This window comes from Rhinolophus sinicus, linkage group LG05 (assembly GCF_036562045.2).
Source record: "Rhinolophus sinicus isolate RSC01 linkage group LG05, ASM3656204v1, whole genome shotgun sequence".
NCBI classification, from domain to species: Eukaryota; Metazoa; Chordata; class Mammalia; order Chiroptera; family Rhinolophidae; genus Rhinolophus; species Rhinolophus sinicus.
The window spans coordinates 7,666,523-7,693,325 of NC_133755.1; the positions used below are offsets into that span (position 1 = coordinate 7,666,523).

The 26,803-nt window shown below is 36.1% G+C and overlaps 1 protein-coding gene across 1 annotated transcript in view; it reads right to left on the reverse strand.

The window, feature by feature from the left end:
• The window catches only part of LOC141571503 (lysocardiolipin acyltransferase 1-like), an 822,971-nt gene that overhangs the window by 201,240 nt on the left and 594,928 nt on the right, over positions 1-26,803 (reverse strand). The window contains exon 6 of the mRNA XM_074331707.1: positions 21,698-21,821. The gene's annotated coding sequence lies outside the window, so the exon portion shown is untranslated. The remainder of the gene's footprint in view (positions 1-21,697; positions 21,822-26,803) is intronic.

Sequence of the window (26,803 nt, forward strand, 5' to 3'; positions counted from 1 at the left end):
GATTATTTGTATCCTCACCATCCAGGTGAATCACATCCATTGCTTCACCAACTATATCAGGATTTGGTGAAGAGACCTGTCTCAAGCATGAGTAATCCCTTTTACAAACTTTCCTAAGTGAGGCCAAGGGTTGTGGGGAGAAAGAGAGTAGAACCTTATCAAAGTTATTAGACACATGTGGAAAGTACTCAGTAGTCATGGTTGAGCTCAGGAATGGATGGAGGAATCAGTTATTATATTAACCCCAAGCATCTGCCAGCTCAGTGCTCTGTGTACAATGCCAAACCACCCTGTCTTGTGTGGAGGACACCCCCTCTCCCTGTCCTGTTACACTCAGCGTCTATGTTCCTTCTCCCTAAAGACATTGTGGTCTAATGGGGATAATGTGACAAGTCAGGGATGTTTCACTCGAGTGTGGTGTTTACAGTGATAGAAGCGGGGAAGGCATCTCAAAGGAACAAGCAAAAGCGCTGTGTGGTAAGTACTCCTAGGAGAGATGCTTTCTCTGAATTATAGATAAGTGGACATTAAGCAGAGCAGATGGGAAGGGAAGACACCTTGCAGGTGTGTGCAGAGGTTCCGGTTGGGTGTAGGGGTGTGTGGCCTCCGGCAGCTGCCGTCATCTCCCCAAGCTTCTCCCTGAGCAGCTGCTATTCTTATAACATGCATTATCTTGCCAATTCTTGCTGGTTAATAGTCAGATGGGTTACCATGTATGACATCATATTCCGAAGGAAACCTATATAATTTTACTAACCAATGTCACCCCAATAAATTCAATAAAAAATAAAATAAAGTTCTATTGATAATAGTGATGGCGATTTTTACTGGACTCTGAGAGTGCGGTTCTATAAACAGCAAGAAAGTTGATTGTTTACTTTTTAAAGCCCTGAGCTTAATGCTGAATGCTGAAAGAAATCCCCCTCTATAAAATAAGAATATACTTGCTTCTCAGAAAGGAAGGGGATACAGATAGGATTATAAACACACTCAAAATGCTCTTGCTTGTAATTTAAACAAAGCCCTTACGGGCCTCCTCTTTTTCTTTCACCTGGACATCCAGCCCCTGCCCACCCACTCACACCCATTCCCTCCTCCTCCCCCTCCCCTTTCTCCTCCTCTTAGCACCTGATACACACGGAGGAAGTGATCACTTTATATCAAGCTGTACTATAAAATTATTTAGGAACTATTATTAGGCACGTGTTATGGAGGAGGAAAGTGAAATGCAGAAGATTTAAGCTACGGACCCGGAGCCCGTATGCACGTCTGGCTTCAAGTCCGCTTTATGTGCAGTAGACACATGGCTTTAAAATGCTTACATTTCTGACCTATCACAGAAACACTAAATCGTCTGTATAGCAATTCAGGCGCTTACTGTTTCCCTTTTATCGTAATCGAATGCAGTGAACAGTGGAGTCCTGAAAGAAAAGCTGATGCAGGGATATTAGGTATGGCCTACTACGATTTCAATCGTCCCCTCCCATTTTTATATCAACGATTGACATTTTCTCATATTATGCATATGCTCCTTTAATCTCCCCCATCTGTTAGTCTACTGCGATTCCATCTCCGTTATAAAGAGAATTTGTTGCTATTATTGCATGTTTCATCAGCCTAGCAAATCAGCAAAGTAAAGTGCAACGGGGCAGGAGATTTGGGTAAATAATGTGAATTCCAGCTATTTTCTATTGTGAGTCTGTATTGGTTTCAGGGGGCTTTCTTGACAAAGTACCATGAACGGGGTGGGTTAAAACAACAGAAACTCATTCCCTCACAATTCCAGAGGCTGGAAGTCCTCAGCTACTGTGTCAGCAGGGCCCTGCCCTCTCTCCTAGTTTCTGGTTCTCACTGGTTGTTCTCAGCATTTCTTGTCTTGCAGCTGCATAACCCCAGTCTCTCCCTCTGTAGTCACATGGCTGTCGTCCCTCTGTGTGTCTGTGTCCTCAGATGATGTTTTCCTCTCTGTGTGCGTCTGTTGCCACATGGGGTTTTCTTCTTAGAAGGATGCCAATCACATTGGATTAAGGGCTCAATTTACTCTAGTGTGATCTCATCGCAACTTAATTATATCTGCAAAAACCCCTTTTTCGGGTAAGGTCACATTCAGAGGGACTGGGGATTAGGACTTCCACATATAACTTTTGGGGGCACAATTCCACTCATAACAGACACTCTACAAAAATCAGTATTTTTCCTTTATTATTGTGCACAGTTATAAAAAGAGGGGTTTAGGCCAGCTGATTTCTAACTTCCTTCCCAATTCTAATAGACCATGGTCCTGAAACCTAGGAGACTTAGGATAGATATTTTTATAGTCTGGAGAGCTGGTTTTAACTGACAGGAAAAAAAGAAAAGAAAAACACTACTGCACACATATTCACACACACACACACACACACACACACACACACACACACCAGGATGCAGGGAGAGCAGTTTGAAGCATGCAGCATGCTGCTGGGAGCAGAAGAGAAATCTTTAAGATGTAGCAAGCCCACGATGAACTGCCAGAGCTTATGTGCTGCCTTGTTTCCGAGGTCACCTGCTAAACAGTTTACAGGAGTTTTGTTTGCACAAGATTAATTTAGAGATTAACCAGGTGACTTTGCAAAAGCCCCTGAAGGCTTTTTATGAAAGCTCATAAAACATATTTGTAGGTGGTTGTTAAAGTTTATGAGTGTGTGTGTGTGTGTGTGTGTGTGTGTAACCACAGTCCAGCTCTGAAGGACAGATCTGCAGTGACCCCTTATCTTTTAGGAGTGCAACCAACTATTTGTTGGGTGACAACTCTGTGGTATATTAAACACCTGGCCACAGATAATGGAGTTCATTCTTAGTGCTCCCAGGGAATATAAACCAGGAGAGACTGAAACCTGTGTGCCCTCAAAGACAAAGAAACCCAGAGGTTTACACGCTTTTCCCCCCAATGATTAAGCATTTCTCTTTGTCAGGGAGATGAAAATAGAGGAAAATTGAAGAACAGAGAGGAGAGAAAACTAGCCCATGCATGTATTTACTAGGTCTAGGGTTAGGCACTGAGTTTTGGAGGAGTTTTTACACGACAAGTGTTTTGTCTAGTTCACCTCATCTAAACCTATGGGTAAGTTCTCCCATTGTTTCCGTTTTACAGAAGAATAAATTGAGGCTTCTAAAGGTAAGTCATTTTCCTCTGATTATGCAAGTAGCAAGAAATGGAACGAGAATTAGACTGAGATCTGTTAGACTCAAAATCCTCAGGAATTTTTTCTATGCCATGATGTATGTGTGTGTGTGTGTGTGTGTGTGTGTGTGCGCGCGCGTGCGTGTGTGTGTTTATGAAACGATAAAGCATAATTAGGCCCCAGAGAAAGGCTGCCTGTCAATAATGTTGTTAGGACACTTGAAACTTCTGTGTTTGTTTCTTGCTTCACAGATTCTTTATGTCAGTTTGCTCCTTGTGAAAATATATGTAATATATATATAACATATATACTGTATATATGACATGTATATGACATATATATATATGACCTATGTATATGACATATATATACATATATATATATATATGAAACTTTAATTAGTCTACTGACTTAAATGTTAATCTCATCCAAAAACACCCTCACAGAAACACCCAGAATAATGTTTGACCAACTATCTGAGCACCCCATGGCCAGGTGAAGTTGATACATTAAAATTAACCATCAATGCATCAATGTATTGGTGAACATTTCCTTTTGGAAATAAAATAAAACAAAACAAAAGAAACTGAAGTTCAATCAATTATTCAATTTGCCAAAATGAGTAAAGCTTAACATATTGGAACCCAAAAGGGAAAGTAGGTATAACTTGCAAACTAAGAACAAACTTACACTATACTGTTTCTCTAGCAAAGCTGTTTTTCCCCGTCACCTCTAATTCGAATTCTGAGATTCTCTGTAAGCATCATATCCCACTGTTTCCTCCCACTCACGCGGTGAGCTGAAAATGCCAGACTACTTCTGTTCCCTGAGTGCCCCACGCAGCCATGCATTTGTCCGCCCCTGAGCTTCTAAGCACGCTGTGCCCTCTGCATAAAGTGACCTTTCCTGCCCCCGTTCTCCACCAGGCAGAAATCTACCCAACTTTTCAAGGCCAATGGATACATCACCTCCTCTGCAAAGCCGTGCCTGGTCCTGCACTTGATCAGAGCACTGTTCATCCCACTAGCAAAGCATCTGTCCTGACTCTCCACTCGTAGGCAGGCTCGTCGTCCATGCCCCACAACCCGTCAATGAATAGCAGCTCCACTGACCAGTCCAGCCCCTTCTGCAAGGCTCTCTCAGTGCTTTCCCACTTTGTTCCTCACGTGCTTCCTTTGACTCCTGTCTCAGTCCACTTCTGTGTTTTGCATCTAGTATGTTATTTTATATTGACATTTGTCCCTGCTGATTTAGGCTTCTGAGGCTCCCCTAAGAACCATTATTTTCTATATTGCAGCACTATTCTGCAGCGCTTTGCACAGTACACCCCTCGAGGGCCAAAGGCCCATTAAGGGCTCTCTTCATCCTTGTATGTGTGCATTCATTCACAGAGAACATGTTAATCTGAGCTCAGGGTGTGTCATTATTTCACTCCTTTCGGATGGTGAACCCTTTTCATGTAGGAATTATATCTTATTCATCTTTGCACCTCTTGTGAATCCTAGATATGCCTAGGATATTTTAGGCGCTTAATAAATATGTGTGACATGAATTAATGAATACAATTAAATATATTTTTATCTCAAGTGACCTCTTTGCTCCTCTAAGCTTCTAAATTCTTGCTATACTTTAAGTGCTACTCTAGTCTTCTCAGATTACCCCAGCTGAAGGCAGTTTGTTTTTAACTGGGCTCTTATTTCCTATAGAAATCAGATATTATTCATGTTACTGTGTGCGGTCCTATGCTCTGTCCTTTGCTAACTTGGAAGCTCCATGTGTAATCAATGTTTTGTTCTTTTCATAAGTCTATGTGATGCTTAAGAGAGTACATGCTTTCACTAATAATTTTGTGATGAAAAATTTGTTCTTACTTGCTTTCTTTAATTCGTACTTTGTGCGGATGCACATAAGCCATAGTGACAACTGCTATCTAAACATTTGTCACATTGGTGCCTACTGTGTATGAGTCTGTTTCTCAGGTATATGAGAGCATCTTGCCTTGGATGGCAGAGGCAAGAGTTAGTCATCAACTAAAACCCAGTATCTCACACGTGCCTGGAACTAAACAGTGACTAAGTCAATGCTGAATAGAGTAATGACTGATATATTATGACAATCTCCAACTGCCTTTTAATTACTTAATAAAGGGACACGATAACTCATATCTATTATCTACCTTGTAGAATGCATCTTGCTTGGTATTTTATATCTATGATTTCATTCAAAGCATTGGGGAAGTTATTGAACCTTTCTTGGCCTCAGTTTTATCATCTATAAATGGGGTTCATATTTACATTTACCTTACAGGCTTGTTAGGATTAATTGAGTTGATAAATATAAAGCCACTGAATTATAAACTTCAAAAAGAGTGAATATTTTAATGCAAATTATATCTTAATAAATATATGATTTTTTCAAAAGCTCCTGGGTATGGTGAAAATAGTACTTTCATAGTTGAGGGAGGAAGGTTAACAAATTGGACCAGCTTCCCTACCCAGCTTCTTGAGTGTGATAAAATTCTGCCCTTCAGTCAGGAGATGAAAATAGTTTTCCCTAGAAATTAGCCCAATAGGAAAGAATGAAAGATACTAATATTCTGCCGGATTTTTTAAATAGGATCAGTTTAGGCAGATTATCCTGTGTTTTTAAATCAAAGTATTTTACTTCTTCACACACAAAACTTAGAATGCATTTTAAAAAAATTAGGTAAGGTTTGTTCTAATGTGAATTTTAAAATATTTTGAAGTACAATGTACACACAAAATGCACATGGTTAAGTATGACAAATTATCAAAATGTAAACACATTTAGATAAGTTGTACCCCGGTCAGGAAATAACACATTGCCAGTACCCCTGAGTAGCCTTTATGCCTTTCCCCAACCAACAATGTCCCCAAGATAACAACTGTCCTGACTTCTAAGAGCATAGATAGGGTTTGAGTGGTTAACATGCATATAAATAAATCACATAACACATATCCTTTCAGCCAGTACAGTCTTTGGTGTAACAATGTATTTGTGAGATTGAGCTATGTTACCGCATATTTCAGTAGTTCATTCGTTTTAATTGCTGCAGAATATTTCATTAGACGAGCTACTTGATGTCTTATTGGCAAATATAAGCAGACATAAAAGGACCACCAAATACTGGGGTAATGTGTCTATTTTAGAATATTCCCAGACAAAGGTATCATATAAGAAAAAAGAGAAGATACAGAGAGAACTCTTAAAACAACAACAAAACAAACATCACTTTGCTCAGAGAGATAGGAGAATATATTGTAACTATAAAGCCAGAACTAAATGAAATAAAAATGACAACTCAATACTGAAAAAGAACATGGATATAAAATATTTCAACTATAACCTGGAAGATAAAGTTAAGTAAATCTCCAAAAAATAGAAAAAAAAAAAAGATGAAGCAATGGAAATGGGAGCGAGAAGGTAAGGAAATGAGAAAGTGAGCACAGGGAGTTCCGACATAAAAATTATCTCAGAGCTAGAAAAACAAACCTTAGGAAAGAAAGGGAAGACTTTATCAAAGGAATATTTCTAGACAATTTCCCAAGAGGAAAGCAATGATGTTTCACATTGAAATGGGCAGTTGACGCTTAGCTTAAAAAATGAATTTAGGACCATATCTAGGAACAAAAACTGTAACATTGCAGAAAAATAGGAGCAATGAGGTGATCCTACAAACTTCCAGGGAATGGGAAGACTGCCTCCAATAAAATAAGTATCAGAAATGTGGTGTACTTCTTACCTGCCACACTGAAATCCAGAAATAATCATGCCTTCTTTTTGAAACAAACAAAATAAGACAAAACGTTTCCAAACCTAAATTGCTAAATCACAGCTATTAAATGTGATTAGAATAAATGCATTTTTAGATCTTCAGAGTCTCACAAATTTACATGCTATGTACTTTTTCTAAAGAAACTTCCACACATTATATCCTGCCTAAAGGAGAAATAAAACCAAAGAGAGGAAGATATGGGATTTAGCAAACAGGAAATCAAACAAATTAGAGGTGGAAGGAATCCACAAGGAAATAGTGAAGTGAGATTCTGAGATTACAGTCAGTCCACAGTGAAAGAGTTCAAAATTCTTGGGAAAGATTTCCAAAGTGGTTACAAAGATAGGGTATCTAATGTTTCTGCATTTAGGTACATAAAATTGTGCACCCCTAGAGAAAGAAAGGTTGGGGTTGAATTAGACACTAAAAATATCAAATGAGCCAAGGTAAATAAAGAAGAAACTTATTCTCTCTGAAATCGCAATCAAAATACAACAAAATATTTCATGGGAAATGAATAATAATCATAGTATATTATGTGTCTCAGCCATGAACAGCATGTACTTAGTCATAACAACTTACTGGCCATTATTTCAACAAAAATGACAATATGATTGTATTATAAAAACTAGAATTGAGTAAGAGGGTGCATATACATTATGTAGTGGGGTGGAAGGGGGAAAGAAGACTAAATCATCACGAACTATGAGTCCATATATAGATATAGACATAGAGTTTAAAAATCAGCAAATTGAAATGTAATCATACTATTGAGACATGTGGGGGAAAACACCTGCAAAAAAATCCACTAAAAGTTGAAAGTGGTTGCCTATGGGAATTGGGAATATAGTTTGTGCATAGCATGGTAGACTGCTGGTTTTTTAACAAGCAACTGAAGGAAAAAAAAATACACACACACACACACACACACACACACACATATTCTATATATGATCAGATGGGGAGAAGAGGAAAGTCACTTTTATTGAAAAGTTACTATGAGTGTATTTTATTGTATTATTTCTTTTATTTATCCTAGGCTTTACATTATTGTGTGAGAGAGATATTGTGAATTCCATTTCATGCAATATAGATTTGAAGCACAAAAAGTGAAAAGATCTGCCTGCAGTTATAGGGCTACTATGCTCTGGAGCCAGAACTCAAACCCAGGGACATCAAATTCCAAACTCACAAACTCTGCTGGACCTGATGTCTATGGTGATGGAACCATGGAGGCAGCCTGTGAAGTGAAGCACGGAAACAGACAAACTTGCCTTTTAGGAAATTATAGAGCTAGGCTGGCAAGGCTGTTACAAAGCCACATGTAACAGAGTGATCTATATTACAATTAAAGCTGCAATTCTGTGTTGCATAGCATACATCAAAGAATCACTGGACAGTTAACCTTTCTAATTAGCTAAGACTGCATTAACATAAAAGACTAGTAGCACAGCAAGGCATAAAAATGCCAGAAAGCAACTGCGCATTTTCATGTAACAGACATTCCACTGTCTGTGTGTGTGTCCCCTGGACGGTGCCAGGCGCTTTCACATTCATCACTTTTATTTATGCGTCTATAAAAATATTGTATCCACGAGCATGTTCAGCAGGGAGGGACATTTGATATTACGAATACGGTGATTTTGTGAGGCACCCTGCAGGATTTTGGAATCGAAGAACATAGATTTCAATTCTGGTTCTGCCTTTTATTAGCTATGAGGCCTTGGTCAAGTCAATTCCTTCAAGCAGAAAGCGTTAGACCAGGAATAGGGCTTCTGAGAGGCTGCATGCACTGTGTTCTGTAATGCCCTGTTCCATTTATGGTCAACAGATGAGCACTTAACTCATAAAATACACTCCCTATTTTTTCAGAGGGTTAATCCTAGGTTTCCGTTTTAACTCTTTGCAAAAAAGTCAGTTAAAAACAATAAGCTTGTGACTGTAGCCATAATTTTAAAGCCTGCTTGGTCCCATTTTTCTTCTTCTTCTATTATTCTCTGATTTTCACGCTTCCTGCTTTTTTTCATGCTCCCTTCCACACTCTTGGTTCTGTCACATACAAATCCTGCATTTCAGCACCAGAAAAACTTACTCCCCTGGTTTCCCTGTAGGTGGAATTTGGCTTCTTATCTCTCAAAATGAGAAAAAGTAGCTAATGGAGAAACAGATTTCCAATTATTTTGCCTCTACTCAAGATATGTCAGCACTTATATAGCATATGCAAACTTTGAAAGAATAACGAAGATAAATAAAGGCTCAACTAACCACAGAAATGGTATCATGAAACAGCAAAATTCACTTCCAGCTGGAGAGGACAGACAGGAAGTCCTCTGGAAGTTTATAATTGGGAAAGGTTGCTATCTTTCCAACAGGATGTTACTGCTTTTTAATAAGATCATGGATCTAATAATGTTCTAGAAAATGCACAGTTATAGATAGAGGAATATCCAATTTATTATGTTTGAATATATATATGTTAAGTATATGATATATATATAATATATAATATAAATTAAGTATAAATATTATATATATATATATATATATATATATATATATATATATATATATAAATTAAATAAACATGTAATCATTGAGTAATCCCAAACTGTGCTGTGTGCTTTTTTTTCTTTTTTTTAAATGGGTTCTTTCATTGAACCCTCTAAATAACTATATTCCCCTTTAAAGTGTTGATATAGGTAATACAGAATGGCTGATGTGATATAAGGTTGAATATATAGTGTTAATAGAAATATAAGAATGGGATATATCAATGGTGAGATAAATCCTTTAGTTTCCATGACTCATGAAGAAAAATATCCCAATTGTTTTTATCCAGGGCCGATTGGATCAATGCCCTGCCAATGGTTTATGGATCACATGGTGTATTATTAGTCAGGGTTCTTCAGAGAACCAATAGGATATACAGATATAGCTAGAGATATAAATGATATAGATATAAAGATAGAGATTGAGATATATTCGTATACATAGATATATAAATATATATCACAAAGATTTACAAGAAGAACTGGCTCACACAGTTATGGAGGCTGAGAAGTCCCACAACCTGCTACCTACAAGCTGGAGAACCAGGAAAGCTGATGGTGTAATTCTGAGTCTGGAGACCTGAGATTTGGGGAGCCGATGGTGTATCTCAGTTTGAGTTCTCAGGCTGGAGAACCAGGAGCACCAATGTCCAAGGCAGAAGATAGATGTCTCGGACCAAGCAGAGTGTATTTGCCCTTTTTAATGGTTTGTTTTATTCAGGTTCTCAACAGACTGAATAATGCCCACACTGAGGAGGGCCCTCTGCTTTATTCAGTGCGATTCAGATGATCTTTTTGGAAAACACCATCATAGACAGACCAAGAATTAATGTTTTACTGGCTATCTGGGCATCCATTAGCCCAGTCACGTTGACTCATATAACTAACAATCACACAAGGGAAATGAACAGTCTAGAGTTTCAGAACCTTAGAGACTAAGAGTTAGTGACCAACTTCTAAGGAATTAATTCAGGAGTTCAGCAGTCAGCTTTCTTCCACTCCTTTCTTCCCACCTGTACTTTGGAGTAAAGCTCCTCTAATATTTTTTCCTGTTCAAAGTAAAAATGCCCTTTTGTAAAAACTATATCTGTATCTTTCTGCCTTTTTGACATAAGAAGATGCAGAAAATCAAATGTGAGAGAAAAAAATCATTAAAATTTGCTTACTGGGGAGAAATTAAAGCAACTGGCCTGTGTTCTATTTTCTCCCTTTAAGGGGAGACATTCCTGGGAAATAAGGTAGGTTCCCCAGTCTAATCTCATTGCAGACAAGACAGTATTATAACCTCCTGGACAAGATGAACTTGGGTGCATGTGGGATAGCCAGGTGACTACCTCTAGCTTTAACTGGATTTATAAGTCTAAACACAGCAGAGACTAGGGAAGACAATAAGGTGAGAAGTGACCATTTGGAGTCACAGTATACATATGGCAGGTGAAACAATGTGATTAGTTATACTGGACTTAGGGGAGCAGTAATGTACCAAGGGTAGAGACTTGTTAAATGGAGTAACAGAGGGAGATGTTTGTGAAGGTCAAAGAAGTGAACAGATGTGGACATTAGCACTATTGAGAATTTCAAAGACAGAGGAGAGATCGGTAGTAACAAATGCAATAGATAGACTTGAAAAGAATTGCAAAAGATTCCATGTGATTTATCAACTAGTAGTGAACAGCAATTTTTATCAAAATTATTTCAGTTGACTTTGGGGTCTAAAAGTCTTATTATCATAGTTTTAGGAGGAAGGGAGAAGTTAGTATATGCAGAGGTTACAGTTAATTTGGGAGAATCTGAGGTTAGGAGCTAGTTAGTAGCAGGGAGTTGAAGTTATGGGAGGCAAATGGCATAACTGACAATGACCAAAAGCTGATGGGTATTTGTCTCCAACCAACCAACACACCTATGACCTCCCTGTCCAGACTGGGTTATAATTACAAAAAGGTGAATGAAGTTTCTATTCTTTCCATTTGTTCTGATGCTTTCCACTGGTAATTTTGAGGATTTCTCCCTGCTTAAAGCCTTCTGTGTTCCTGCCTGGGAGTGACACTGTACCATAAAAACAAAACAAAACAAAACAAAACAAAATTGAGGGGAAGTAGAAACCTTGCAAATTCATAACGTACAATCTTTTCCTTCGATCTTTAAAATATTTCTATTACATTTACTTTATACCCATCTTGAGGAAATGAATCTAAAGCCATGGATATCAGTAGCCTGAGGCAGAATAATAAACATTATTCCTTTGGGTTATACTTTTTTATTTTCAATTTTATTACTAATTTTATTCATTAATTGGCTTGTTGTTCTTAGAGCAAACTCAATTTCATTCCACCCTTGTTCTGTTTGTCCATGTTAGTTTATAATATTATGAGATATTTTAAGTGTTTATTAAAGATTTAAAAACAGATTGGTGTAAGTTAATTGAAAAATGTTGGCATTTTTCTATAAAATTAGTAAACTCCTTTTAATCACTTGTGTTTTAAAATTGCCTTGGGGGGGACAAAGAAAGTATTCCTATTTTCCTTGCACTGTTATAATTTAAAATCAGCCCAGTGTTTGTAAGATGAAATTTGTAATAATCTGTCACTACTGACAGAAAGGAAAATTAAAGGAACCAATTTATTACACAGAAGAAAACATGCGATTTCTTCTCCCTCCATAGAAATACTATAAAGTTCTATTGTTGTTTTAATATAATTTTCACATTTCTGCTACAATAACAGGAATCTACTTTTAGGGAGCAACGTTCTCTCTTCACTACATCTGCAATGAAAGTTCAATTCCTCAGAATCCGATGCTTTATAAAGAAGGTGCCAAAAAATAGTATACATATTTTAAGAAAGGAGAAAACTGTTTTAAAATTGTACTACTCAAGTATAACAATAACAAAAGATGACTACAAGTCACGTTTGCCTTCTGCAATTACAAGAGATGCTCAAAGTGGTTACCATCAGCGCGCAGACACTTCTGATTATGGTGAACTACTGCTTGAGAAATGTTGACCAAAGTGTCCGCTTGTATTGATCGCTGCGCATGTTGTTTCAATTTCTTCCCGAAGTACCACCAGTGTCGCTGGTTTTCTAGGGTACACCACATCCTTTAAGGTCCCCCATAGGTAAAAGCCAGGGGTGTTAATTTGGAGGTTTTGTTGCAGACTCATGCCTCCATTGTAGTTGCACTTCCACAATGTTCTCGAATTTCAAATACTACTTCAAAATGGTCTTGTGCTCCTCAAATGACAACCATGCTTCTGCCATTTACTTTGACTGGCCTGCCTGTCACATGGTGATACTAGCATTCATTTGATTAACACTATCTTTTGAGCAAACGTCATAGGTACTACGCATTGTTGCTGTAATTCAATTCAACTTTGAAAAGTAATACATAGATAACATCTCTTAAAATGTGTATACATTTTTTTGGCACTCCTGGTATATCCCCTAATTCACTGTTCTGTGCTTTGCGGGTATGACTTTTGTTAAAGTCTTCAAGCTGAACAGAGGATCACTCTCTCCCTCTTCTTCCGCAGGTCACCGGATATGTGTCTTGTCACGAGAAAGTCAGGGGATGAGAGAACATTGCTCCATCTCATGAATTTATGGACATCATTCCCCAGGCAAAAATTAAGCCCGAAGTTAAGGCTTTAAATAGATCACTTCAGTAAACCTCCTATGTTCTCAAGAATGAACTATTAATGGATGGCAGAAAGTAAAGATTTGGCTGGCTTGCCTGGCTCCGGCAGTAATTAACGGCTTACTTACACCAACATATATTCAGCGCTTGAGATAATTGAAAAGATAGAGAACCCTTCTCTCTGCTCTCACTCCATAAATATCCCTCCACAGCTATTGCAGGGCATATATAAATGTGTTTGTTTCTTTTGGCCCAATTTAAATGAAGAGAAATATGTTCATGAACGTAATTTGAAAGACAAGTGAATTAGGGTCTAATTCAGCCTTAAAAAAATATTTCCTCCACAAAACAGTTCTTTCCTGAGTATACCAAAAACTTATTTATAGATTTTGGTGTTGAAGTTCATATTTATTATTTTTTAAAATTGCAGTGGGTCTCTGGTTTAATGATGTCAATTCTTATCAAATTAAACTAATGTTTAAACAAAATTCTAATCAAAATCCCTTTGGGTAATATAGCCATTTTAACTATGTTGATTCTGCCAATCCATGAACACAGAATGTCTTTCCATTTCTTTGTGTCTTCAATTTCTTTTAAAAATGTCTTATAGTTTTCAGTGTATAGATTCGTCAAATCTTTTGTTAAGTTTATTCCTAGGTATTTTATTCTATTTGTTGCAATTGTAAAAGGAATTGTTGTTGTTGTTTTTTTCACTTCTTTTTCTGAAATTTCATTTTTAGTATATAGGAATATAATGGATTTTACTAAACATTGTCACCCAAATAAATTTAATAAAGTAATAATAATAAAAAAACAATGCTAATCAAAGTCCCAACAAGGTTTTTTCATAGAATGTGTCTGCAGATTCTAAAATACATGGATGTGTAAGTACTCAAGATGGATCAACATTGCTGGAAGGAAAATAGTGAGGTAGAACTTTTTCTATTATAAAGAATTCATATGAAGTGATCATAATTAAAATAGTAGAGATGGAAGAGATATGTACAGAGTCCAGCGGAACACAATAAAGATCCTGGAAACAGACCCAATGACACATAGTAGTTCCACATACAACTGATCATATATGTCAAATATGGAATCACAAGCCAATGGGTAGAACATGTGATACTTAATAAATGAATATTACAGTTGATTTTACACATAAAATAATATAAAACTAGATCTCAGACTTACATCATATTCTAAAATATATTCCAAGGGCAACTGAAGTCCCAAATATAAAAAAAGCAAATCTTTAAAATATTAAAAGAAAATATATAAGATCTTTTCCTGTATGTATTATAAATATAATAAATGACAAATCATTTTATATTAAAAGGTGACTGGCATACTTGCATAAAATAGTTGCACACATGCCCCTTTTAACACAATAATATTTAATCTATATAAAGAAGCTCCTAAAATGAATGAGAAAATATAAACCTTTAAATATTCTGAAATCATATATGAGCAATTAAGTCACAAAATAAAAGACCTGACTGGCCAAGAAACAAATGCAATGTTGCTCAACTTCATTGTAAACAGAGAAAAAACACATGAAAAACACAGGTGGTTATAATTTTATACTTATTAACTTGCTGCAATGAAAAAGTCTGCTAATAGTAAGTGGTCACGCAGATGAGGAAAATCACCAACCAATGCTACATTGTTTGGAAAGCCATTTTGTATAACCACTTTGAAGATAATTTTCTAAATGTAGTAAAGATGATTATGTGCAGGAATTCCCAGTCAACATATGATTAAACAGGTGCTTATTAAATTTCTATTGCCTGGTGAATATTTTTCTTTGTCCTAGGGCTATTGTGATTAATAAGATGGAAGGATTTTTCTATACACAAGAAACTTACATTTTAATGGGAGTAGGCAAATAAAAAAAATCAAAGTAAATAAATGAACATACATTATAACAACAAATTGCAATAAGTGTTCCAAAGAAATGTTAAAACTCAGACAAGGAAATAAAGCATGAGGGATGTGCTGTTTTAACCTAGGTTGATCCAGAATGGCTTATCTAAGCAAGTGACATTTGAGCAGAGACCTAATGGGATTGATGGGGGAACAAGGTCAAAGGCCTGAAGACTTGGGTGCATTAGTTAGATAAGGAATCGTGATGTGGTTAAAGCAGTGTTAAGAGAAGCTGAGAGCGAAAAGAGCGAAAGTCAGAGAGACAGACTTGCCCCAGATCATGTAAAGCCTTTTTGGCCACAACAAATCATTTGCTTTTTATTCTAAGTGTTATGGGAAATTAATTAGAAAATTTTTTTTATGCTGGAAAATGTTATACTATGATAGAAGTCTTTGAAAGCTCATGCTGGTTCTTGATAGTTTGCTGAAGCATTTGGGAAGCCTGAAGGGAGACCGCATAGGAACTACTGCCTCTATTGAAGCGAGAGATGGTAACTGAGCTCTTGGACTGTGGCGGTGGGAAAGGAGAGGGATGCCAGTATATGCTGAAGGCAGTTTCTACAAAATTTGCCCAATGATGGGAAAGAGTATTTGAGATCAATCTGCTCTCTATTTCTAGGAGGTTACTCAATTCCTAGGTTTCTGGCTTGAGTGGCTAGGTGTGTGATGGTGCCAATTCCTGAGAAGAAGAGGACTATCCAACAGCAAGTTTGGAAGAGTAGGACAATTAAAATGACGCCTTTACAATTATAGTGGAGATATATACTGGATTTCCAAATGAAGAGCATTAAGTAGGCAGTTGGAAATATAAGTTCTGGATAAAGGTCAGGCTAGAAGATAGATATTGGATAATAAGGAGCTTAGAGATGGTGTTTCAATGTCCGGCACTGTATGATCTTACTTAGGCAGTGAATAGAGATATTGATGAAAGGTCCAATAACAGACCTGAGCACTCAAAGGTTCATAGTACATGAAGAAGAGTCATACTGGACAAAGAAGGCTCTGCCAATGCAGTAGGGAGAAAACAGAAAAGATCCCAAAGGATTATATATACACAAAAGAAGCTTGTCCAAGTGTGCTCAGCGTTACAGTGGGTTTTTCCCAAACCCAGACCAAGAACAACCTAAATCCACTTGGAGAGAACTGGAAGAAAATAAGACACAGTATGCTCATTCATAATTATTATATGTAGTTGTTCAATGTACGTACTGATATGAATAGATTTTTGAAAATAATGTTGAGTATTAAGTTGAACAATTTATACAGATAGCTATACAACTTGTAAATGAAATTAACCCCCCAGAAATTAATGTTATATATTTATTTGGCTTCATAAGTTCCTGTTAAAGTCATAAAAATACAAACAGGAAGAAAATGCAACTTCAGGATAGCAGCTACCACTTGGTTTGGAGGCAGGGGAGCTAAGATCAGTATGTGGGACATTAGCAGTTTTAGTGATAGTGCTATTTTTTCATTTAAATATGAAGCAAATATGAAAATATATTAATGTTTGTTAAATTTGTGAGTTGGATGCCTGAATATTTATGTTATTTTTTATATTTTTTGGTATGTTGAAAATTTTTTTATAAATTAAAAGCTACTTATAAAAAATAAATCGCAAGTGGGGAAGCTATAGTCCTAATAGTGAAAGTAAAAAGCAGTTAATTACACTGATGAATCTATAGGATTAGAATACTTTTGCTTGAACAAATAAATACAAATGTGAAGAATTCCAGAAACAAAAGAGTACAGGGAAAATTACATTTTATGATCAATATTTTAGATATAAAATCCAAGATTACACGATGAAAAAAGGAGGAATGTGGTAAAGGGTTCAGGAAAACCACGTCTTAATTGCAAATAATTAAAATGGCTTATTTGAGTCTTACTATTTTCTGAGGATATTTAGATATGCAAATGTATTAAAATTACTTGAAACTTATGTGTATTCATCCTACTAACATTTTAATTTAAAATATTTTCAAATGATGTTATCTGATATATCTCCAATATAGACAATTCTTATTAAAGCATTTAATACTAGTTAAAACTGGGTTGCAAATTATATGTTCAACATGGGTGTTTGGTTAAATAACTCTAAATATATCCATATAATGAAACATTGTGCAGCCCAGGAAAAAAATAACATGTGGTGAAAATTAAGAGTGAGGGGCATATATTAATTAATGTTAACATAATTGCAATATATTAATTAATGACTAATATAATAAATAATACTGTTAATTTGGAGTGACAGAGAAGAGAGAAAGTGAACCAGAGTAAGAGAAAAAGAGAATGAAGGGTGATTATTTTAAGAACATAAATAAAGGTAACATATTAATTAAATCTTACTGGTGGTTATTGTGGTGATGTAACTATGGGCAATTTTAATTTTATTCTTTGTGCTTTTCCATATTTTTAAACCTTCTGAAATGAGCATGTGTTGTTTATCAGTATGAGGGTAGGAAAATAAACAGACTGTTATTTAAAACAGCAAAATAAAATACTACTAAGGGTGTATTAGCCAATATATAAAATAGAGATCTCGTATCAATTAGAAATAAAAATAACACAGTAAAACATAAATTTTCTTTAGAAATGCTACATACATACAAGGCATAACATTTGCAGCAAATCTAGCAAATTAAAAAATAGGGGACAAAACCTGTTAGGAACATATAATATGCCTCATGTGTCAGCATTTGGCACATTGTTTAAAATAAATTGAAAAAAAACGAGTGAATGATGACATTGAGAATTAGAGTACTGGAATTAATATACTTAACTTTAGTGAAGTCATTTAAAACTTCACACACTACTGAGCAGGGCTTTCCAATAGAAACAATGTGAGTGTCAAATGTAAACCATATAATAAAAAAATTAATTTTTCCAGTAGCCACATTTTAAAAAATAAACAGATAAAATTACTCTTAATAGTATATTTAACTTAACCAAATATTTCCAAAATATTATGCTTCAATATGTAATTAACACATTATTAATGAGATATTTTACATCCTTTTATTTATGCTAAATCTTTGAAATCCAATGTGTATTTTATAGTTAAACACATCTCAATTCAAACTAGCCATATTTGTGGTCAAAAACCAAGTGATTAGTGACTACAGTATTGGGTAGTGCAGCTGTGAAGAAGGTATTTTCTTTTCTAATATATACAACATGCTGACAGAATATTTATTCTATTAGAAAATATTTCATCAAATCTAAGATACCATTAATTGAAAGACACATTATTATTTTGTGTGCTATGAAGAAGGAAATGGTGACACTTTACTATGACATATTACTACGAATCATTGATTATAGATGTTAATACTTGAAAAAGAATGTGAGTATAAGAAACAAAATCCTAGAAATATTTTGTCAGGATTTTTTCAGTTGTAACTGACAGCAATCTATTTCACACCCACTAACCAATAGAGGGAAATCTATTTGGTCATGTGAACAGGAAGCCCAGAGGTACCATCAGCTCTATCACAGCTGGAGGTAGGGATTCGAATGATGGCACCAGGGCTCCTTCTACCTTATTCTTGGACTCTCTACTGATTAACAAGATGGCTGATAGCATCCATCCCGTTATTGCCAATTTATGGACCTCGGTGGAGAAATAATTTTTTCCAATAGGGGAAAGAGAAGAATCGCAGAGTTACTCTGATTGGAGTTTCATCACGTCCCTATTAGTCATTTACTATAGCCACGATGTTGAAGTTCTCTGATCAGTCAAGTCTGGACAATGTGCCCCTCCCTGCAGTTGATAAGATCCAGGGGCAGAATCAGGCCCTTCCAGGCAAGAAGGACCGAGCCTCCAATGAAAACTGTCTGAATGAATACAATAGCAGCTATCCACCAAGAGAAAGTCACACATGCAAGTAAGATCTCAACAAGTTTGGACTCAGATTCTGTGCTCATAATAATGGTACTAAAGACATAAAATAGTTAAGAGAGTAAATTAAAATGTTATATTATGAATGTCCTCAACTATTAGAAATTGAAATGAGAGCAACTTGCTTATCTATGGGGTTAACGAGAAAATCAAAATTGCATACATAGACTAAATTTAATAATAATGCCTCACATTCGATGTCAACATCAGTATTTAAACAATCCTTAGGAACACGTTTGGTGCATACTACCAATTTTTAAACAAATATTTATGGACCGGAAACAACATGAAAATCATTCTTTTGGTGTTTGTAGGGACTGAAGATAATGTGAGGCCACAACTCAAGCCCTAAGTCAGCTTAAATATTATGTGGAAAAAAAAAAAAAAAGATGTGTGACTATGGGAATGTCATTAGAGCTTTCACAGTTAAAAGACACATATTAGGCAAAGAGAGGAAATATAAAGAAAAGCATGACTGTTTGCTAAACAAGTGGTTTCCAGATTCAGAGGGACGTTGTGACCGCACCAAAGAGCCAAGTGTCGTTCTTCAGTCAAGCCTGTTCCAAGCTCTGGAATGGGGTGAATTTCTGCTGAGCAATGAACTGTCTGTTCTAATGCTTTCTGCAACCAACAACTGGCACAACAGATGACAGTCCAAAATAGTTGGGCATTCGTGCTAAAGTGTGAAGAATTTGGGAGGATGTTAAATCAGCTTTTAACTATGTTTTTCTCCCTTCAGTATAAACGAATTAGCAGAAGCCTTTTAAGTTCTCAGAAGAAAATATTTAGTACTGAAATTTGCTGCTGGGTAACCCAAGTGCACACATTTCCGTTTTCTAAAGGGTGAGGTTTTGAGTTTATGCCGGATATATGTGAGATTTTATGTTTTCTATTTAAGAACTTTTTTTCATCTATTCATTTTCTATTCCATCATTCATATGATTATCCATTTAATGCAGATGAATTGGCCAACATTATTATTCCTCAATGTGGTGCAGTCTAAATAGAGAGAAAAACAAATCTCACCCTCTTCTTCTGGAAACTTACATGAAGTTACAAGGACAGTATGTCAAGAGCTAAGTGCAATCAAAGCAATTTTTGAAAGGAGTACAGTTAGGCACCAGTTATTGAGGGATACTTAGGAACGATGGAGAGAAGGGTTTCCTCACAGGTAACGAAATTGATAAAGGCTTAATAAGCTGTAATGTTTGGAAATTACATGCTGAACAAAATCTCTAAATATAGGTAAGAGTGTCAGTCTCCTGGTCAGAGGCAGCAGCCTCTGTAAGGATCTGGAAACTTGGAAGTTCCCTGCATGGCAGGTGGAGCAGGGAGTCCTTCCTTCACTCAAGCTGCAGTTCTGCTTCTTCCACTCTGTGGTTTCACACTGTGCCTGAGATTTATGCAAATGGTGGTGAATATGCCATGCCCATTATAGGCTTTTTTGGTTTCCCTTACTTTTTTCATTTGCTTAGGTCTATTTTGGGGAAATGTCTCTGTAAGAACACAATTCAAACAAATTGATTGTTTCTTTCCTGTGTGTTTAAAGGACCAGAAAGCCTTGTGCAACCAGCCAATTCTATGGGGTCACCACGGGAGGCTGCCATCTGCTATATGGGCCTGGGAAATGGCTGTGGGACTCCCAAACTCTAAAACATTTTGCCCTAGTTTATGGCCATTTACTCTATGAGCATCACAGAGGACTATTTCAGGCTAATTGTTCCAGTGGATGGAGACTTCAAGTTACAGATTCAGCCGTTAATAGAGTGGAAGGAGACAAGACAAAGTGCTGGTCATAGGAACGGAGCCACGTTCCTCTCTCTTTCTGGCAAAGGAGGTCCTTAGCGAGTTGGCTAGTCCATGGTAACACTTAGGATTTCACCATGACCCTCATCACCTTGCTCCAAAGCATACCAAGCTGCCCCCTCATATGGCCCAGAGCAACACTCATGAGTCTCTTTCCTTAAGAGAGAAACTAACTGACTCTTGCAATGCTTTGCTGCATATATAGAAATTTTCAATATATAAACTTGTTTAATTCTTACACAAATGCATAAGGTGGAAAGAAATGTTCTTAGAAGTCCTGAATATATGTTTTGCTTCCTTGCATGAACTTAGGAGTCTTTACATTTTATGTTTAACTAGGAATATCAGCTTATGCAAGTCTCTGAAGGCTACTTACAGAATCGCAGGAAACAATGCATTTTAAAATAACCCATAAAACATAATTTATTTTAAAGAGCCATTGAAATGGTGACAATTACTTAATGATGACTTAATAATGACTACAGTCAATATAATTTTGATTATTCACCAGGCAACACCATCTAAGACTTTCTCTAGGCAAGGGCACCTCTCAGAAATAAGAGATCATTCCAAGATGGTCTTCTGGAATAAGGGGTAGAGGAAAGCCAAGCAAACACAAATTCAGAGGCAAAAGAAGTGAGTTATTAAAAAAACTGGTCTCCCCTGCTTTTATCATCACTTAGTTACCTAGAATGGACTCACTTGTATTGGTGTCTGGTTATTTGATTTGATATGGTGGAGGCTCACCTGATTGGTTCATTGTTTTCTTATGCAAATTATACTAATACATAATTTTAGAGGAATGCTTTGCCATAGTTAATCCTAGTCAGCTCTTTATTCCACAAATGGAGAAACGTATACCAAGAGAAACAAAGAAACTTTTGTTAGAATGTATGATATGCATAAAACAGTGACTCACCTCTGGTATCTTCATTCTTTGCCTGGCGCTCCTGCTCTTCTCTGGTGCTTGGACTCAGCCCACCTCTCCATCCTTGTGTCACACTTTTAGAAGTTTTTAACATTCTAACGCAAACTTCTTGTATCTAAAGAAAGAGTGACATTAGGTCAGGCTTATATAAAAAGTGGAATAAATATGGTAACAAATATAAATTTTTCTATGCAAAATCCCGCAGTTTTCCTAATATTATAGATATAATTTTAGTATTGTGACTGCTGTAAGAGAGAAACATTGATTTGTAACTGCTATCATTTGGCATAACTACATATTTTCTGCTTTCAAATATGTTTCTCATTTTAGTTTCAGATTTTAATGATTAGAATCACTAGTGCTATTGGGGTTGTAAAAGCATTTTGCTGAGATGGTTTCTAAAATTTTTTTTTCCTATAATGTTCAAACTAATGAAATTTAAAAGTACAGTAAAAATTAACATTCACGGAAGATTTCAGAGCTGAACTTTGAAAGCTGAATTCAAAGAAAATCAGGAATTTACCTGACAGAATACAATTCTTAAACTCACAGACAAAATGTATTCTATTTTTACTTATGATTCACCCAGAAAAAACAAAACAAAAAAAAAACAACAACCCAAAAAACATAACTAAGTGATTTTCCTCAAAGGCCTTCTTTATAATGAACGTGTCAGTATAAATGAGGTTTGTTTTCCATATTTTTTCACTTTCCTCTGACAGTCTTTGCCATTCTTTAATTTATAGGAGACAGATTTTAAGTTAAACCCCCTGAACACAAATATTTGGCTGAGATTTTGGACAATTATGAGTACTTCTTTTAAGCTATTAATAACAAAATTCAAGGCCATTTTTCCTTTATCTTGTCTATATAATACCTATAATTGGATAACATAATAAAAGGTCATTTCAGGATATTCTCCTTTCTAACCACTGTGTGTGTGTGTGTGTGTGTGTTTTCTACCCTCTCTCTACCACCACCCTTACCAGGTATATAATTCACACTTATTAATCCAGAGTAATCAGGGGAAACTGTTAAACTTGAAACACAAATATTTATCACTCTCTATGTATATGTAAAAGAAAGGACAAAAGACCATTTTAAAGCATTGATTAAATACCATGAAATCACAGGGTTATGTTTCCTGTTTACTTACCCTTAATAACTACATGGTTACATAGAATACATTCGGTAATACCAAGCAACTGAAGTTTAGAGTTAATTATATACCATAGCAAAGGTTGTGTAACTTATACTCTTAACAAAAAACAAAAACAAAAACAAGTCAGATATTCTTCCTAATATTGGAACTGGAGCACTCAGTCAGACAAATCCCTGCCCTGAAGGGATTTACATTATTGTAAGGATAACTCACAATTAAAGAGGAAAATAAATAAATACATGTGGGCAGGTAGGGAAAAATTCATCACTCTTACTGTCAGATAAAATGATAGCAAATGAGACAAAGTGGAGTGTGTGGGGGTGGAGGAGGGCAGAGAGCTGTTGCAGACAACGCAGCCAAAGTTGGAATCCATGATTTATGAAAGGGTGATGTTTGAGCTGAGATCTGAATGTTGATAAATAATCAGCCATGAGAAAGTTTGGAGAAAAAAAATTCTCTAAGCAGATGGACAGTAATTTCATAAGCCCTGAGGCAGGAACCAGCTTGGAATTTTGAAGGAACAGCAAGGCCGACAATGTGACTATGGTTGGGGTAAGTGAGGCAGTGTTGTTTGAGATGGTTGAGTGATTTGGGCCAGGACTATTTCACATTGGCCCTATAAAGCAGGATAGGGGTTTGGGTCATATTCCAGGAATAATAAAAACTCTATTAGAGGGTTTTGAGCTAATGAGCAATATGGTATGATGCAGTCTCTCAAACCATATGAAATATCTAATATACAGCATTCTAACCTAAACCATATTGATTCCCCATGTTTCACCCTAATACTTTTTTTTTTTTAATCAGACCCTTCTTTTTCATCATTGCTACAACTCTGTGGTAGTAGCTGCTTCAAACCCTAAAGTCCCCCACAATTTGCATTATACCTTGATCTTCCCTGGTTGTTATGTGCCCATCTTCTCCATTCCAAAGGTCAACTTCACATTATGACTTCCTTTGAAACAGATGACAATGCACTGTATAAGATGGGGTGTGTGCTTGAGATGTTGACATTCGTTGTGTCAAACCATAGTCAGAAAAAGGAGCCCACGGACTTAGAGCTCTGCATTGTTTAGTAAGTGATTATTGAGTATGTAATTCACATTAGGCAAACTCATGTGTTGTCTCATTTAATCCTCAGAGGAGTCATTCTCACAGAAGACTGAGAGCTGAGTCTCACGGAAGACCCTCAGGTACAGAGAAACTTGCCTGGATATATTTCAACGAACACCATTCAGTTATTAAAGGGAAGAGATTGCACTGGGAAATGGACAGCATTGTTACAATACATCCTTACAACAGCCCTTAAAAGGCAGAGTGTTGTTCTTATTACAAAAGAGCGAAAAGATGACCAAAGGGAGTAAATAACTTGATTCAGCTTAGCTAGGCAATGGCCGAGTGAGGATACAAATCAAGTTCATTATAATTCTAGAACTTCTGCTCTTTCTCCTACAAATATAAACCTAGTCTCTTGACTACTGATTCATGTTTTTGCCATTGCTTACAGTTTTCCTTCACATTTAAACATCATGCTTCAAAGTCATGACACCATACACATTAGTTCATTCAAGTTTTACAACCTTTAAATATAGAAACTGAGGTTAACATACAACCTAAAAATAACAGAACTGACAATAGAAACAAAATAGCCTGATTTTCACTCCAATACTCTTTCTATAATACAGCAATGCTTTTCACCTAACGAGGAACTATTTCAAAATAAAATACACTTTGAAGAGTATTTTTATAATGCAGTTTGTGCAGTTTTTAAAGCCTACCTCTACTTTTTCCTAAGTAAAAACAATTGATATAGTCTTTTTTTTTTTTTTTTCAGAGCACCTCTCAGTAAACTGGTTTCTATGTTATTTCACATCTGGTTCTTCTCCTCACAGATGTTTTTTAGTAATAAAAATAGCTGAAGAGAAAGAAGAATAACAGAACAGCAAGAATCTGAGATTGGAAATATGCTCTGTAATTTATTTTCACTCTCTAGTTTTCTATTTAACAATAGGCATTCTAGAAAGTCTGTCAGCAAGGATGTAGAAAGATGGTTCAAATTATTTAATAGGGAATAGCCAGGGAATTTAAGTTTACAAGGTCATGGAAAGCGTAGTGATTTCTTCAGCATCATTTAGACCTCCTTCAGGGTTCTTTGAACCAGTAGAAAGGGGTCCTGATGCCAGATTTTGGGGCCCTTCACTTTCCAAAGGAAATGTCTGGCTGTCAACTCTGGGATTCACATAAGTAGTAGTTCTCAGCAACTATTCAACTATTGGTTCCAGACCCCGATGTAGAAATGTTAGAAAGGTAACAAAATGTAGGAAAGGTATTTTTTAAACTAGTAGGGTAAGAGCGGAAGGGAAAGAAAAATACTTTTTTTGTTATTTCTCATGAAAAACCAGTTCTTGATACAGAGATTTAATATGAATTAATATGAATTAATGCGTGCAACTTGGGTGGGTGTATGTTTCTTTTACCCAGTTTTGTCAGAACAGTACCTTATATAATAAATTAAAGCCACAGAATATGGAAATTTTGGTATTTTCCTCCTGTTAAAAAAGGAAACTCCATGATTTCCATTGCACCTATTCAAGATCTACAAGACAGTACCTGGCTACCCTGTGCTTACATAAGGGTGTTTTTCCAGCCTTGTTTATTTGTTTGGTTTAGATCTGGCAGTAATTCCTGGCAGTAGTAGTTGTGTAGTTGATGGAAAGTTCCTTTCCAGTTTTTGTCACAGTCCTCCACTGAGGCCATATTATATAATACATTGACTAAGGTCTGTGATCTTCTCACAGCATTTTCCCTGTGCTCATAGGAAGAGTACATGTTGATACTTTAAGGGCCTGTTGTTCTAATTTACAATATCCCTTGATATTCAGAAGACATGGCAGTGCTTAGATCTGGTTGATTGGATCAAAATGATTCATTATTACTCTCATTATGGAATGTGACATAGTGATGTGTGGTGATCAAGTTTAATCAGATATGAACACTTAACACCTTCAATACCTAATTAATGTAAGAGCGATCACCGTCATTCTGGGTACGGTTGTCCAGTCAAGGTGGGTTTCAGCTCTCCTTACTGAACTGCTTTTTCTCCAGGGTAACGATTGTCATAGGTGCCCTTGCCCTCCCATCCGCCCCTGCATACTCCCTAGAGAATGTGATACATGTGTACGACTTGGTGAGTAAGAGAAAGGAAAAAGAAGAAACAGTAAAATGTGATTATTTTGTAAGCTAAGTGACTTATGAACCCTTAAATCGTCTAAGGATTTTTATAAACCTACATTGTTAATATTTATTAAACCCATATTTAGAACCAAATAAAACACACATAAATCTATCTCTTTAAATGACTGTGGAAATGAATAAAAAAGATTTGCCAAAATTCAAGCTTTTTTCCAAGTTTCCCATTAAAAATGATTTCCTCAGAATATTACAGCAGACTTTTCAATCTTTTAACAAATTTACCCTACATCTGTTTTTTAATTATTATAAATATACTGAATATTGGTTACGTCTTTCATTCAATTAAAATTTCCTATGCATCTTAGAGACAACGTTTGACCTTTGCCTCTACTTTCATTTTTGTTGAGTATCAATTTCTTACAAAATGGCCATTGTTCTACGTTCACAGTTACTTTGTTCAGCTCTCACCCTCACGTTTCTTCCTCTCATTGTACTATATTCATTTGTTAATGCGAAACCCGTTCACTGAGGATCCACTCTGCGCCAAAGCCCAGAACTCACCCTTGGGCTTCAGAGTGAAGAAGTCAGAGTAAGTCTTGTGACAGACCTGCTTATGGACCATAGAAGGGATGTGTTGTGCTATAATATTTCCATTGTGAAAATTTTATTTTCCTTAAAAATAGGAAAAAAATGGGCTCTATTCTTAGACTTCCACTTGCTTACAATATATATATATTTTTCAA